Raw genomic sequence first — 13,065 nt, 5'->3', positions numbered from 1 at the left:
CTATACTCGAAACAGAAGAAAATTGTTATACTGAAAGGTTTTGTAATGATCTCTACTATGGGTTAGTTGAACAACCTACAGAACACACAGATACTTGGTTGACCTATCTTATGCCAAGTGACAAAACAATTAAGCTAGGATTGGTGACTTGGGAGGGCTTACTTGGGAGGCCAAGTGGCGATGAGAGGCACTACCTATGAGTTGGGCCATTGGATAGGTATGCCACCAAGCATTGTGGTGGGATATTGGCCTCTCGGTGACCATAAAGAGATTTAAGATAGATTGGTCTGGAACTGGAGAGGCCCTAAATTCTTTGCCAATAGGGCAGAGTTGCATGCCACTAACTATGAAATGGGCTAAGGGGTGAAACACCTCCATAGTGTAGGATGGAAGTTGGCCTCATGGGACAGCTAACTAGTGGCACATGAAGTCAAAATACGACCTAGGGCTGACTAAGGTACCTTAACAGCCAAATCAAACTAAAGGTAAAGTCCTGTTAGGGCAACCATGTGGCTGCCTTGGGGAAGGAGGAAGAATTGGAAAAGAAAGTCCCTTGCGTAGTGACCTGAAAACGTGAATGCGAAAACAAAGAAAACCTAATTTGACTAGATAGCTTGATGAAACAAGTAGAATATGCGAATGCTAGAAAGCTAGAACTTTACAGTAAGTATAAGTGAATAGAAAAGTAGAGGGCAAAGGTGTACTGAGGTTCAATTACCTAAAACCAAAACTGGAAAGTGTAATGTGCAATGTGTTAATATCTGAAACAGCATGTAACTCAAAGGGCTGGTAACATCAGAAAATTATACCTTAAATCAGAGCAGTTCAAGCACTGAATGTCACAGTCAAAGTGGCGGTTGAGTGCTTAAATTAATGTTTTGGGTACACTTTTCTGGAGAAATGATAGATCTGAAAAATAACCCCTAGGTAAACTTATATTACCTCTATCAGCTGCTGTAAACAAGCTATATCCAAAGTTATATTCAAGGCAGACTGCAAGCCATCTTGCACCACTAAACAGCAATATTTGCTTCAGTCTCTACAAAGTATGTTTGCAGATCAAAAGCTCTGCAGTCAATGAACTAAATTGAAAAGTATCCAACAAATCTTAATTATAAGTGCTTACAAACTCATGAAGTTGTAGCTTCTAGTAACGAGACTTTTTAATGGCATGTTTTATTTTTCTTTCAGTTTTTCCTTTTCTTGTTCTCCTGTTATTTTGATAAGTATTCTTTCACCGTTCCACTTGCCTTCATTTTTATATTTATCTTTTCTTCCTTTTGCAGGATCTCAATACCTGGGATCCTTCATTTTGTCCATAAAGTCCATGATGTCTGTGGGATTCTTTTAACTGATGGAATATTGGTAAATTAGCCTAGCAGCGGTACACTTTGCTTAAAGGACAGCTGTCACCTCAAAAATATGTTTTAATATAACAACCTATTTTCCCAGGTTTTGAAAGAAAATAGATTATTTAATTCAAATACATGTAAAAAAAAATATTGGCCAATAGCCAATGATTTGCTTTCAGGAAGACCACCACTAGAGGTATATTTAAAGGGAAACTATAGTTCCGGGAAAACAAACCCGTTTTCCTTGCACTATAGCTTCCCCCTCTGTCAAGGCCCTCCCCATAGAGCAGAAGGGGTTAAAACTTCTTCTCTCTCTTACAGCGCCGATGTCCCCTGCCACTGGCTCGGGTCCACCTTCTCTCCTCCCCAGCGGGGGAGACCTAATGCACATGCGTGGTAATGGCCACGCTCACATTCTTCTATGCTTTCCCATGGGGTTTTGGGTGACACTGGAAGTCCCCATGCATAGTGCCCCCGACCTTGAAGTACCTCTTGTGGCTGTCTGGTAGAGCTAGAGTAGCCCCAGCAGGTAATTATTGCAGTTTCTTAAAAACTGCAATAATTATCTGTTCATGGTTAAGGGACCTGGGACACTGCAATGAGTTGAAGTGCTCTAGGTGCCTATAGTGTCCCTTTAACCCCTTAAGAACCAAACTTCTGGAATAAAAGGGAATCATGACATGTCACACATGTCATGTGTCCTTAAGGGGTTAACCACAAAATGTAAATATTGCACTTGCTACAAAACTTCACTGTTTACCATTACATGTTTAAAATGGCAGGACCTTTGTACTCACACCACTTCATTAAAATGAAGTGATCTGGGTGACTTTAGTATCGGTAGTCCTTTAAAAGCAAAACCTGCAAAGTGACAGTGCTGCTTTAAGCATAAGAGTAATTTATTATAATACGTTTCTCATTGTAGCTCTTTCACTTTCTCCTGACCTCATTGTAAAGTTATACACTACTGAAAGTTAACGGTAACCTTAATAGACGTCACTATATGCAATACATAAATATAATTATTTAGTCAGTCAATAGGTCTTAATAAGTGAATTTCTACTTATAAGGTTCAGGGTTTGCTATGCATGAGATGATCAGTGAATCTGGCTATGAGAGCTGCACACAATAAGAAATGTATATTGAGCCTTGACAAATATTTCCTGTTAGAGACATAAACAAAAACCTATTTCCAGAAAAACGTTTTATACAAGAAAAAAAAAACTAGACTTGAAGTGAATCCTTTCTAATGAGATTCTCATTTCTTTTAAGCATTGGCGGCATTAAATACTGTATCACTGTCTGAGAAGAGGACCTGATTTTCTTCTGCTTTGGAGAAAATGAAGCCTTTCAACGTTGCCAAAAAAAATGATGTCAAAAAATGAAGCTACAGTAAATGACTCATTTTGCTGCCAAATGCTGAAAAAACTCTTTTATGAATTGAAAAGCGAATCATGAACAGTAGCGTTACTGTTGCTGCATTGTGGTTTTTTCTGAAATAACTAACACACTCTGAGCTCTGGTTGATTTCCTGGTTTCATGTGAGGAGCACTCTCCTTTCTACAGTAAAGTCCCTAATCATATCTAATTATAGTTTTTTAAATGTTACACACAGGTTCTTTAAAACCCAATAATAATCCCAACCCTTATTTAGATGCTTTACTTCTTCCCTGAAACTTCCTTGTGTCTGAATGTAACTATAGAGGAAAAAGTAATCCAATTTTTGCAGGAATCAAGGTGTTTAGGTAGATATGTCTGCACTAAGGGTCTTAAAAATGAATACGTACCTTGTGGCATGCCAATGGGTGAAATGCTTTTAAAGTATTTTTGAGTGTTCCATGAATTAATGTCAGTGAAATTCTGTGTCATTACTTCAAAATATGTTATCACATAGACATGAGAAAATATGTAACTAAAAACATGGATCAATCCAATGGAATTATTCAATGCATACAAGGAAAGGAGAAGGTGGACTTAGGCCCTTGAATGTACATGTGGTTTGGTATCTGTTCTAAAGCAGAAGATACTCTTGAAATAAAATGTAAACACATAAGTAATTTATGGAAGATATTGCAACAGAATCTGAAGTATTGAACTTTTAAAGAGAGAACCGTCACAAGCAGCATTAGCCAAGGCAACAGTAGAAATGGGTTTGAAAGCAAACCAATAAGTGACTTGGCATAAGTAAATTAGATAAAGGGAAAGTGTCAACGAACTAAGGTAATTTAAGACAATGATAAATGACCTTTGTAAAGTGCAAAGAGTTTTATGCTTCTGTATGAAAAAGCATTTTGAACAGGAATTGAAAAGCCTTTCTTTATTATGTTAAATTTTGAAGCACAATAAACTAGCTTTTATCATGCTAATTAATTTCGCAGAACTCTACGCTCTCTTGTAAAACACTCTATAACAGGTATCGTGCAGATTACACAGTAGCTTTGTTTATTTTATTAGCCTTTATACAGCACCAACATATTCTACTGAACATTACAATTTTTATAAAATGAATCTCTAAAAAGGCCCTGTTCAAGCAAACGTACAGTCTATGAGGATTTTAGGTAGGTAGGACACCTAATGGTGAGGTGGTTTGCCCAGGATTCAAACTTGGGTTTTTTGGGTCTAGAGAAGGGATGTTAGAACCCAGGGGTCCTCAAACTCCGGTTCCCCAGATGTTGCTGAACTACAACTCTCATGATTTTTTAATTACATAGATAGCCAGAGAATCATGGGAGTTGTAGTTCAGCAAAATCTGGGGGGGCGGAGTTTGAGGACCCCTGCCCTAACCAGTCACTCACAGAGTATGATTGCAACAGTGATGAGTTAAGAAAGCATCCTTCTACCCTAAACTAAATAATGGCCAATTTACCCCACCGACTTCCTCCGCAATGTGAAAAATTGTGAGAATACATTACTGAGTTTGAAAGTTTTTTAGAAAGAAAAAACTAGATAATTTGCAAAAAAACTAACAAACAAAAAAATAAATATTATAAATAAAACTTAATAAATATATATAAAGAAACAGAAACAAGAGTAGTCATCATTCTTTTTTTTTTTTAAGTAGATAGGTGCAATTGACATATGCCTGCCTCTTTAGCCACACCTCCCCATTTCAGAGAAAGATTAGCCACTGACAGTACCGAATGGTCTGAGCTGCATTGCAACCTGCATTAGAAGCAGAGGACACACAAGGAGACATATAGTAGCGGCATCAATACCTGTTTGTAGTGTATATGGCTGTCTGGTTGTGAATTAAAAACAGCTCATTGAGACTGTGCATACATTTCATAAGGAAGTCTTTCCAAAGTAAAAAGAAAAACAATAAATAAATTAAACAAATTATATATATATCTATCTTTTTTTGGCGCGAAAACTATAAAGATTTGAGCATGCAAAAAAGTGCATTAAAGCTGTTTAGCATTGGTGCCTTGATGTCTCTCGTCACAACCTTGAAGTTTTCCATTATTCTGATAATAATTAAATAATTATAATTCCAGCAAAATACATAGCAATCTTGCTACCTTGCAGTTTCCAAGACGTTGTGAAAATCCCTGTATCTCCCTTTCACAAAGATAGGTCATTTTTAAAATGCTAAGGAGTTTTGTTTGAAATTCCTCAAGCATAGGACACTTAGACCAATAGGTCACCTTATATTTAAAGTATAACCTAGAACAGTACTTCACAAATGTTCTCACTCTTATACAGGGACTCAGCTCCTCTCAATCCCTCTGAGAGACCAGCAATTTCCATACGTGATATACCTAAACAAGTGTGTTTTTATAGATTTCTAACATCCAGTAAGAAGGAACACTGACAATGCATGCTCCAGCTTGAACAGCAATTTTGTACCGGGGTCTATATTGCTTCTAATATATTCTTAAGACAGCAACATTGTGCTTAAATAATTTATTAACAAATCCCTATCATTGTAAATGTGGTAGTTGTCACATGACTAATCCTATTTCTATTTCCAAGTAAATTGTCTTTGCTACATATTTCTTTAATAGGATAAAACTTAATTTTTAGAGATTTTCCCTAAATCATTGCTTATTATTAACTGATCGCCAAGACATCTTAGATCATCATACAAATTCTAAATGTGTTTTATTATCTAACCTTCCCTATTCTTGTTAAACAGTCACTGGAGGAAATCAGGCAATGGAAAAAAAATAATAATAATAATAATAAATGCCGAACAGTATGAGCTGAAGCCAAACCTCATTAAAATACAAAAATCAGAACAATGAAGGAGGTAAACTTCTTGCCAACAACCATATTCAGTTGGAAGCTCATGTTTTCTTTTAACCATATTTCAGCTTATGTTCTGTAGCAAACACTATTTCATTACCTTAAAATGCATATCTGCTTGTCTAATTAAATTCTTGTGTACTCTTAGTGAAAGATGGCAAGAAATACATTTGGAAATATGGCTACGAAATCTTCAGAAACTGTTTGTTTTCAATTACATCACTTAAAAGGACAGAATAGTCACCAGAACTGCTCCAGCTAAATGTAGTGGTTCTGGTGTCTATAGCATGTCATTTCTGTGTTAACATTGATGACTTGATACAAATCTAATGGCAGTCACTTAGATGGCCACTACAGGTGCTTACTGTGTCAGTACTGCACAGTGTGTAGCTCTGGTGTTCAGTGTCTCCACGCTACATTCTCTGCATGAACGTACCCCATAGAGATGCATTGATTCAATGCATCTCGATCAAGAGATACTGATTTGTGCAGCGTGACGTTTTGCCACGCACGCACTAAAGCCTCCCAGTGCTTGAAAGCTCTTGATTGGCTGAGATCATCAAAATTGACCAGGAGGGACCTGTTGAGGCAAGACTAGCACATCATTGGAGAAAAGGTGAGTAAAATCACCTTTAAACTCCGGAGAGAGGGGGATCAGGGACCTAATGCTGCATTCCAGCACTATAGTGTCAGGAATACATGTTTAAATGTGAATTGTTCTTTGAAAAAACAAATCACCTATTTGAACAGCTTAAGTGGATTCTATAGTGTACGGAATACAAAGTTCCCTCTTTGCATGCAATGCTTCAATGCTTTCCTGTGGGGATTGATTTAACTGACACTGAATGTCTTCATGCAGTGCGTGAGGACGTCCAGAGTCAGTTAGGTGACCAAAAGTCGATTAACCACCAGAATCAGACAGCTACTAGAGGCAATTTTAGCGCTGTGATGTAATCTTCGCAGTTTCTTAAAAACTGCAATTATTTACATTGCAGGACTAGGTGAGACAGTGACACTGTACCCAGACCACTTCAATGAGCTGAAGTGGTCTGGGTGCCTATATTATCCCTTTCATGATTTTATCTAAATGTACATGTTACGAACGTCATAAAAGGGTTGATCCAACCAAAAATCAGAGTCTTCATAAAATAGTGGTTTTGGTTGGAGTAACCCTTTCTAAAGTGATCTGCCCAAAAAAAAAAACACCCTAAATCTCACCTCCGTTGCAAGTTTATTGCTTGATGTCATGCTCCCTTGCAAGGAAGGAGGGTATAGAAGATGGACCGAGGGGAGAGCAAGGGTGGCATGGAGGTGGCAAGACTGCCATTGAATGCATGGCGCTAGCTGACACCAAATTTTTCTCAAAACTTCCATTAGCCAGCCTGGAACTTTGTTCTGGGCTGGATAATGATGCTGCCAATGGTGGTGTTACAGCTCTGGCATCTTTGTATGTGCAGCATTTTAAAAATGAAATACTGCACATGCAGACTCCAGGCACCATGACCTCTTCAAATCAAGGAAGTGGTCATGGTGTTTGAAGAAACCCTTTAAGGGACAACCCTGACTCAGGCCTACATTGTGAGTGATGGAGCTCTTTTTGAAGTATTGTGAGCAGCTCTGAGTAGGGAGAAGAACAATTGTTATCCTATTACTAATTAAATATGAAAACATATTAAAATATGTATTGTTTCTCTCAATAACTTTCTGCTGACCAAATGTTTCAAACTACAAAAACCTTGAATCAAAGCAACTCTTGGCATTAGCTTTGAATAATATTTCAAATGAATAGATTTTAGAACAATGCTCATAAACTACATTGAAAGCGATACTTTTGGTATAATAGATAAATTGCACACAAGTATCTGCTTGTTCTAGGTTATTAAATGCAATACAAATAAAGATAGATATTCGATTGTCTGTTTAAAGAAAGGAAAATGAAGAGGAACACTTTTTAAGGTCTTTATGGATGTAAACTGAATTAGCAAAGCACAGTTAATTGTGAAGAATCAGAGCCCTATTGACCTTATGTAGACGCACATATTCAGTCACACAATCACTGCATGGTGGGGTGAGGAGATGTTCTGGATCTTTCACGAGTTTATCTCTTATCAGAATCCTGTGGTGCCACCTGTTGGATCATGTGAAGCAGTGCCCTTCTGAGCCAATGCACAGAGCTGACATAGACTGGTTGATCGGCAAATGTATTTTCCTGGCTCGGTGCCTGCTCTCACTGGAATCTGCCAGTTATGCGGCAGAAAGCATGCATTGAGAAAATGTATGGTATTGGGAACAAAATCGCCTTACAATTTTAGGAAACTGAGCAGACTTTAACTACTTATTTAAATCAATGGATAGTTGTACTTTTATTTTACTATTTGGCTTCACACTCAAGCATAATTGTTGTCACGTTGTTTTCCAAGGAGCATGGATGTAATTTTCCACCAATCTTATAAAAATAGTATCTAAACATTGCAATTCTAGGATGCCAGGTCCGTACGGACACTTTCCATCTTGTGGAAAGTGTTATATACGATACTCAGAGTAAAAATTACCCAATGCTGACGTACTCTTATGCAGCAAGACTACACTTCCACTTTATTTACTAGAAAAAGAACCTAAAGCATGGGTATGCTATAGATGACAATAGGGAAAGCAGTTATGTATGGATAAAACTTTCTTCATTTACTTATCAAACGTCCCACAAACTTGATCATTACTGAAGTTATTGCAATCCAGAAAAGGACGATGATGAGGAAAGAGTACAGACCCATGAGTGAACTTAGCTGTCTGTCATTGACATTTGTATGACTCTTATTTAAAGGAAACATTGTAGGGTAGAGATAGAAGGTGGGGAATAAAAGCAACAAGGAGAAAAACCATGAAAGAAGACTGACAGAACAGAAAACAATAGTGCTTTGAGGTCACTGGGCATGTACAGATGAAGACTTTTATATGTAAGGAAGAGAAGAGAGGATAGGAATGTATCAGAGCATGAAAAGGGTGGGGAAAGAAAAATGTTACACAGAAGGAATTAAGTCACGGGAGGGGGGAGACAGGCATGAGCGAGAAGGGAGCTGAATATGAAGTCTGAGAACGTGAAGTCTATTAAAACATTAGGTACAAGTTTGTATGCGTGGGGAATATGGTGGTTAGGGGTATAGAAAGACAGCAGATTCTGTTGGGCCATCAGTTGCACTAGATCGAAAAAGCATGGAAAAAAATGCATTAAGATATGTGAGATAAAGAATGAGGATAAACTAGTGAATGTATGTTATTACAGATGATGTGCAGCACAATAGCTAGGCCTCAGTTAACCATGGCTGATAAGAGTCAGGATGCATGAACAGTAACGAGGAATGAGAAACAGGTAGTGGAGAAAAGGTATGTATAATTTTGAGTGAATTTTGGCTTGATAGCATGTGGGCCATCTATAGGTAAGGTATTTAAAGGGACACTATAGTCACCAGAACAACTACAGCTTATTGTATTTGTTCTGGTAAGTAGAATCATTACCTTCAGGCTTTTTGCAGTAAACACTGTCTTTTCAGAGAAAATGCAGTGTTTACATTACAGCCTAGGTATACCTCCACTGGCTTCTCCTCAGATGGCTACTAGAGGTGCTTACTGGGACAGGACTGCACAGTGTGCAGCACTGCCATTCAGTGTCTCCACCCTCTTATGCAGATACTGAACTTTCCTCATAAAGATGCATTGATTCAATGCATCTCTATGAGCGGATGCGGATTGGCTTAAGCTTACACCCTAAAATAAAAAACTGACAGACCATAACTTGAAACGTATTCAGCATATCGTTTCCCAGAAAGGAAAAGGGATATTTTTTTTTAAATCTAGAAGGTAGACACCAGATATTTCAGTTAGCATGACAACAGTATCCATAGAGGATATGTTAGCATACCAAATGAAACATTCTGAGTATTGATATCAACTCAAGTAATTGCAGCTATATTGTATTCTGTAATCAATACAAATATAGTGAATCAACTATTATTTCTTGAAAATCTAACAATGTTATCATCTAACATGTCAGCTAGAAGTAACTTTAGTCTGCTGCTGGTACTTTTTGCAAATTACGAATAATATAATAATAATCATATATTGAAATTAGAATTTACATTGTCGAACATTGAGACTTGGAAAACATTCTGTAGAGAAAGCTGTATTGAATTGCCCAAAGCTAAGCTGGCTTGCAGTGTTATTTTTCTGTTTGCCCTGTCACTTGCGTGATTGAAATAAGCCTTCCTTCCCCCATCCGATGTACTTCACAGTGTGGTTCCAGCAGTCTCTTGAAATAAACCAAGGAATGAATTCGGAACCTGTTTCAGTTTGTTTGCATAGAAAACATAGCCCTCATGTGCTTTAGCCCCTGTACGCCACACGGAAGGTGTACTGCCATTTTAATATACATCATTCTTTGTTAACAATTCGTATTGGCATTCTCAAAAATAAAACAGTTACAATATAAAGTAATTTTGGGAAAATAAATACTACAGATATTAAAACAACCATCCTGGAAAATGTTGGTTAACTGTGACTTCATAGGGATAGTTAGTGAAAGTCAGGGTTGCCGTATGGTATAATTCAGGTAGGGTTTATCAATGCTTAGTCCAGACAAACAACTGAGGCATGAAGATAAACTAACATTCTGAATACTCTAACTTAGCTTAGAAGGACACTGTAGGCACTGCTACTGCTTCTTCCCAACAAAGTGATAATAGTGTCTAAAGTGCCCTGGCACTGTCCTTCCATTCAGTATTTATTCGCTTTTCTATCACGTGTATACATTTTTGAAAAGTTTTTGTTGATATTACAATTCAATTGATGCACAGTGTTAAATAATTTTTAATAGTTTAATGTTGAATTAGAGTCTCCAGTAGCCCATCCATCCCTTTTAAGCTGCTCGGGCTATCAAGAAAGCATTGGCATGAGCAGCAATGGGTAGCGATGATTGGCTGAGAATGTAAGCTAATTGCATTGAAGGGAAACTATGGTGCTAGGAATACAAACATGTATTCCTAGCACTATAATACACTATTAAAAACCCTTCTGTCACTTACCTGAATCCAGCACCAATGTCTCTTGTTGCTGGGTCAGGTTCCACTTTCGCTTCCACTCCCCTGACGTCTGACGACATCGGATACCTAATGTGCATGTGTGGCGAGCACCGCTCTTGCATTAGGACTGCACCGTAGGTAAGCATTAAATCAATACTTTACTATGGGGTTTAAGCTGACACTGTATGTTCTCATGCAGAGCATGAGGACATCCAGCATCAGTTAGGCGACCAAAAGCCGCCTAACTACCTGGAAGCACCACTAATGGCTGTCAGGTAGAAGTAGAGCTAACCCTGCAATGTAATTATTGCAGTTTATCAATAAACTGCAATAATTATAATTGCACGGTTAAACTAACAGGGGCACTGCATCCAGACCACTTCAATGAGGTGAAGTGGTCTGGGTGCCTATAGTGTACCTTTAAGCCTTTCACAGCTGCCAACTGATTGCCTGAATATTTATAGTTAAGGATGTGTATTATGCCTGCCTTAGCTATACCTCAAGTGAACCTTGTCCCGTTTTGCTTGAAAAATGATTTAACACCGAATTAAGGAACTTCCCGCACTTTAATCAATTCAATGAGATGGAATGGTTATAGTGTCCATAGTGTCCCTTTAAGAATGAGGAAACTTGAAGAAGAACTGCAATACAAAGCAGTTAGCGCTCAGTGATGCAGCCATCTGGTGGCAATATGGAGAATGTTGTACTGTCACGAGGCACCTCGCAGGCCCCTGCTACACTAACAGTTATTTTGCACCTACAATCTACTATCTACTATTATTTATGTAACATTAACATATTGCGTGGCATTTTACAATTTAGTAAAGGGGAAATAAAAGTGCAGGACATTGGCAAACAAAATAGTGTTGGCAAAACAAAGAGGAGGAGACGGTGTTAGGGTTTATAATATTTTAAAAGTCAGTGTATATAATGCAATGTGTGACAATTATATTTTTTACATGTTAACGTTTACAAACTATATTTTGTAAGTCATTTTCAACTCCTTACAGTTCACTTTTTAGGGAACAAACCTTTTACGGTTTGAGATGATGTCACCTTGTGTGTTAGAGTTAATGGCATGGAGAATTAACATGGCTTCCCTCAGCTTTCTTGACTAAAATGTAAAGTGGTTCTGTGATAGCTTTTGTGACCTCAAGAACTGAAAGAGTAATAAAAAACAAAATCTGAAAAAACAACAGTGTTTGTTTAAATCGTTCTTTGAGGACTCATAAACATCCTTGTACCATTGGTGACAAACTGTTGATGTCCTCACCACAGCTTAATGACTGTGATTGTGTCACTCTCAAAGTACGCACCCAAGCAAGGTTTGTGTCTAACACAGTGATGTCTTGAGACATTTTTCAATCTGGTGTAGGACTAATATAAAAGGTTAAGGTCAGCGACTTATTGAACTAAGATTCTTAGATTGTTTACAAATGTGAAATGGGGAACGTGTGCCCAAGTATATGCCATGCCAGTGTGACCAAATAAACATATACAAATATGTAGTGTTAAAGACAAAACTTTTTTTTGCCTGCAATGCAATGGACTATTCATTGCAAAGCACAAGTGACTAGCAGGCAGGTGTGTTTACAGATTGCATACAAACCCTGACTACTCAGAGGATTAGGTTTACTGCCACTGTTAAGCTTTAAACACATGAAGCAGAACAAATGTCACAAACCACATAGTTTATCTACACTTTAGTGAGTATGGAAGACAAAGATAAACGTGAAGTGTTATCTATCGTTCTACAAAAAAATCCATATTATTTATCCCACATTAAGCAATGAGCACTTTATAATATTACAAGTCTCAACAAATACAAAATATGGGAACATACAGGGGAAAATATATTTCTTTAACAAGATATAAGTGGTGTACATGTGGCTGATAATGGTGGGTTGTCTCTGGTTGTTTTTTTTTCTGAATATTTCAGCAACAAATTCACTTTTTTTCTAAATAGAACAATGCTTTAATAAGAAAGGCATGGTTCTCTGATTCCTTACCTCGGGTAAGTACTATAATTTAAGTACAGTTTGTAAAGGAAAATAATTGATGGAGTCTTAAGTGGCACAAATACAAAACAATTAGCAAAGTTGGGTAAAGTAGTAACGCAATTACTTTTTGTGCAGGTCATGCTAGTACCAGCGGGTGCCATGATAAAAATGTATGGACCATTCACACATTTCACTCCAACAGAGGAAAGTACTAATAAATTGGACATGTAAATAAAAGGAGATCTTAAATAAAAGGAGAAAAATAAATGCCCAATTGCTCCCCTATCTTTACCACCTGCATATGCAAGTGATTCACCAAGCAATAACCTTGTCAATAACTGCTCGTTTCTTCCCACATTTACTAGACTTTGTATTGAATAGGTAAATGCACACCAC

The sequence above is a fragment of the Pelobates fuscus genome, chromosome 1, assembly GCF_036172605.1.
Source record: "Pelobates fuscus isolate aPelFus1 chromosome 1, aPelFus1.pri, whole genome shotgun sequence".
Classification (NCBI taxonomy): Eukaryota; Metazoa; Chordata; class Amphibia; order Anura; family Pelobatidae; genus Pelobates; species Pelobates fuscus.
Note: the sequence above shows the minus strand (reverse complement) of the source record.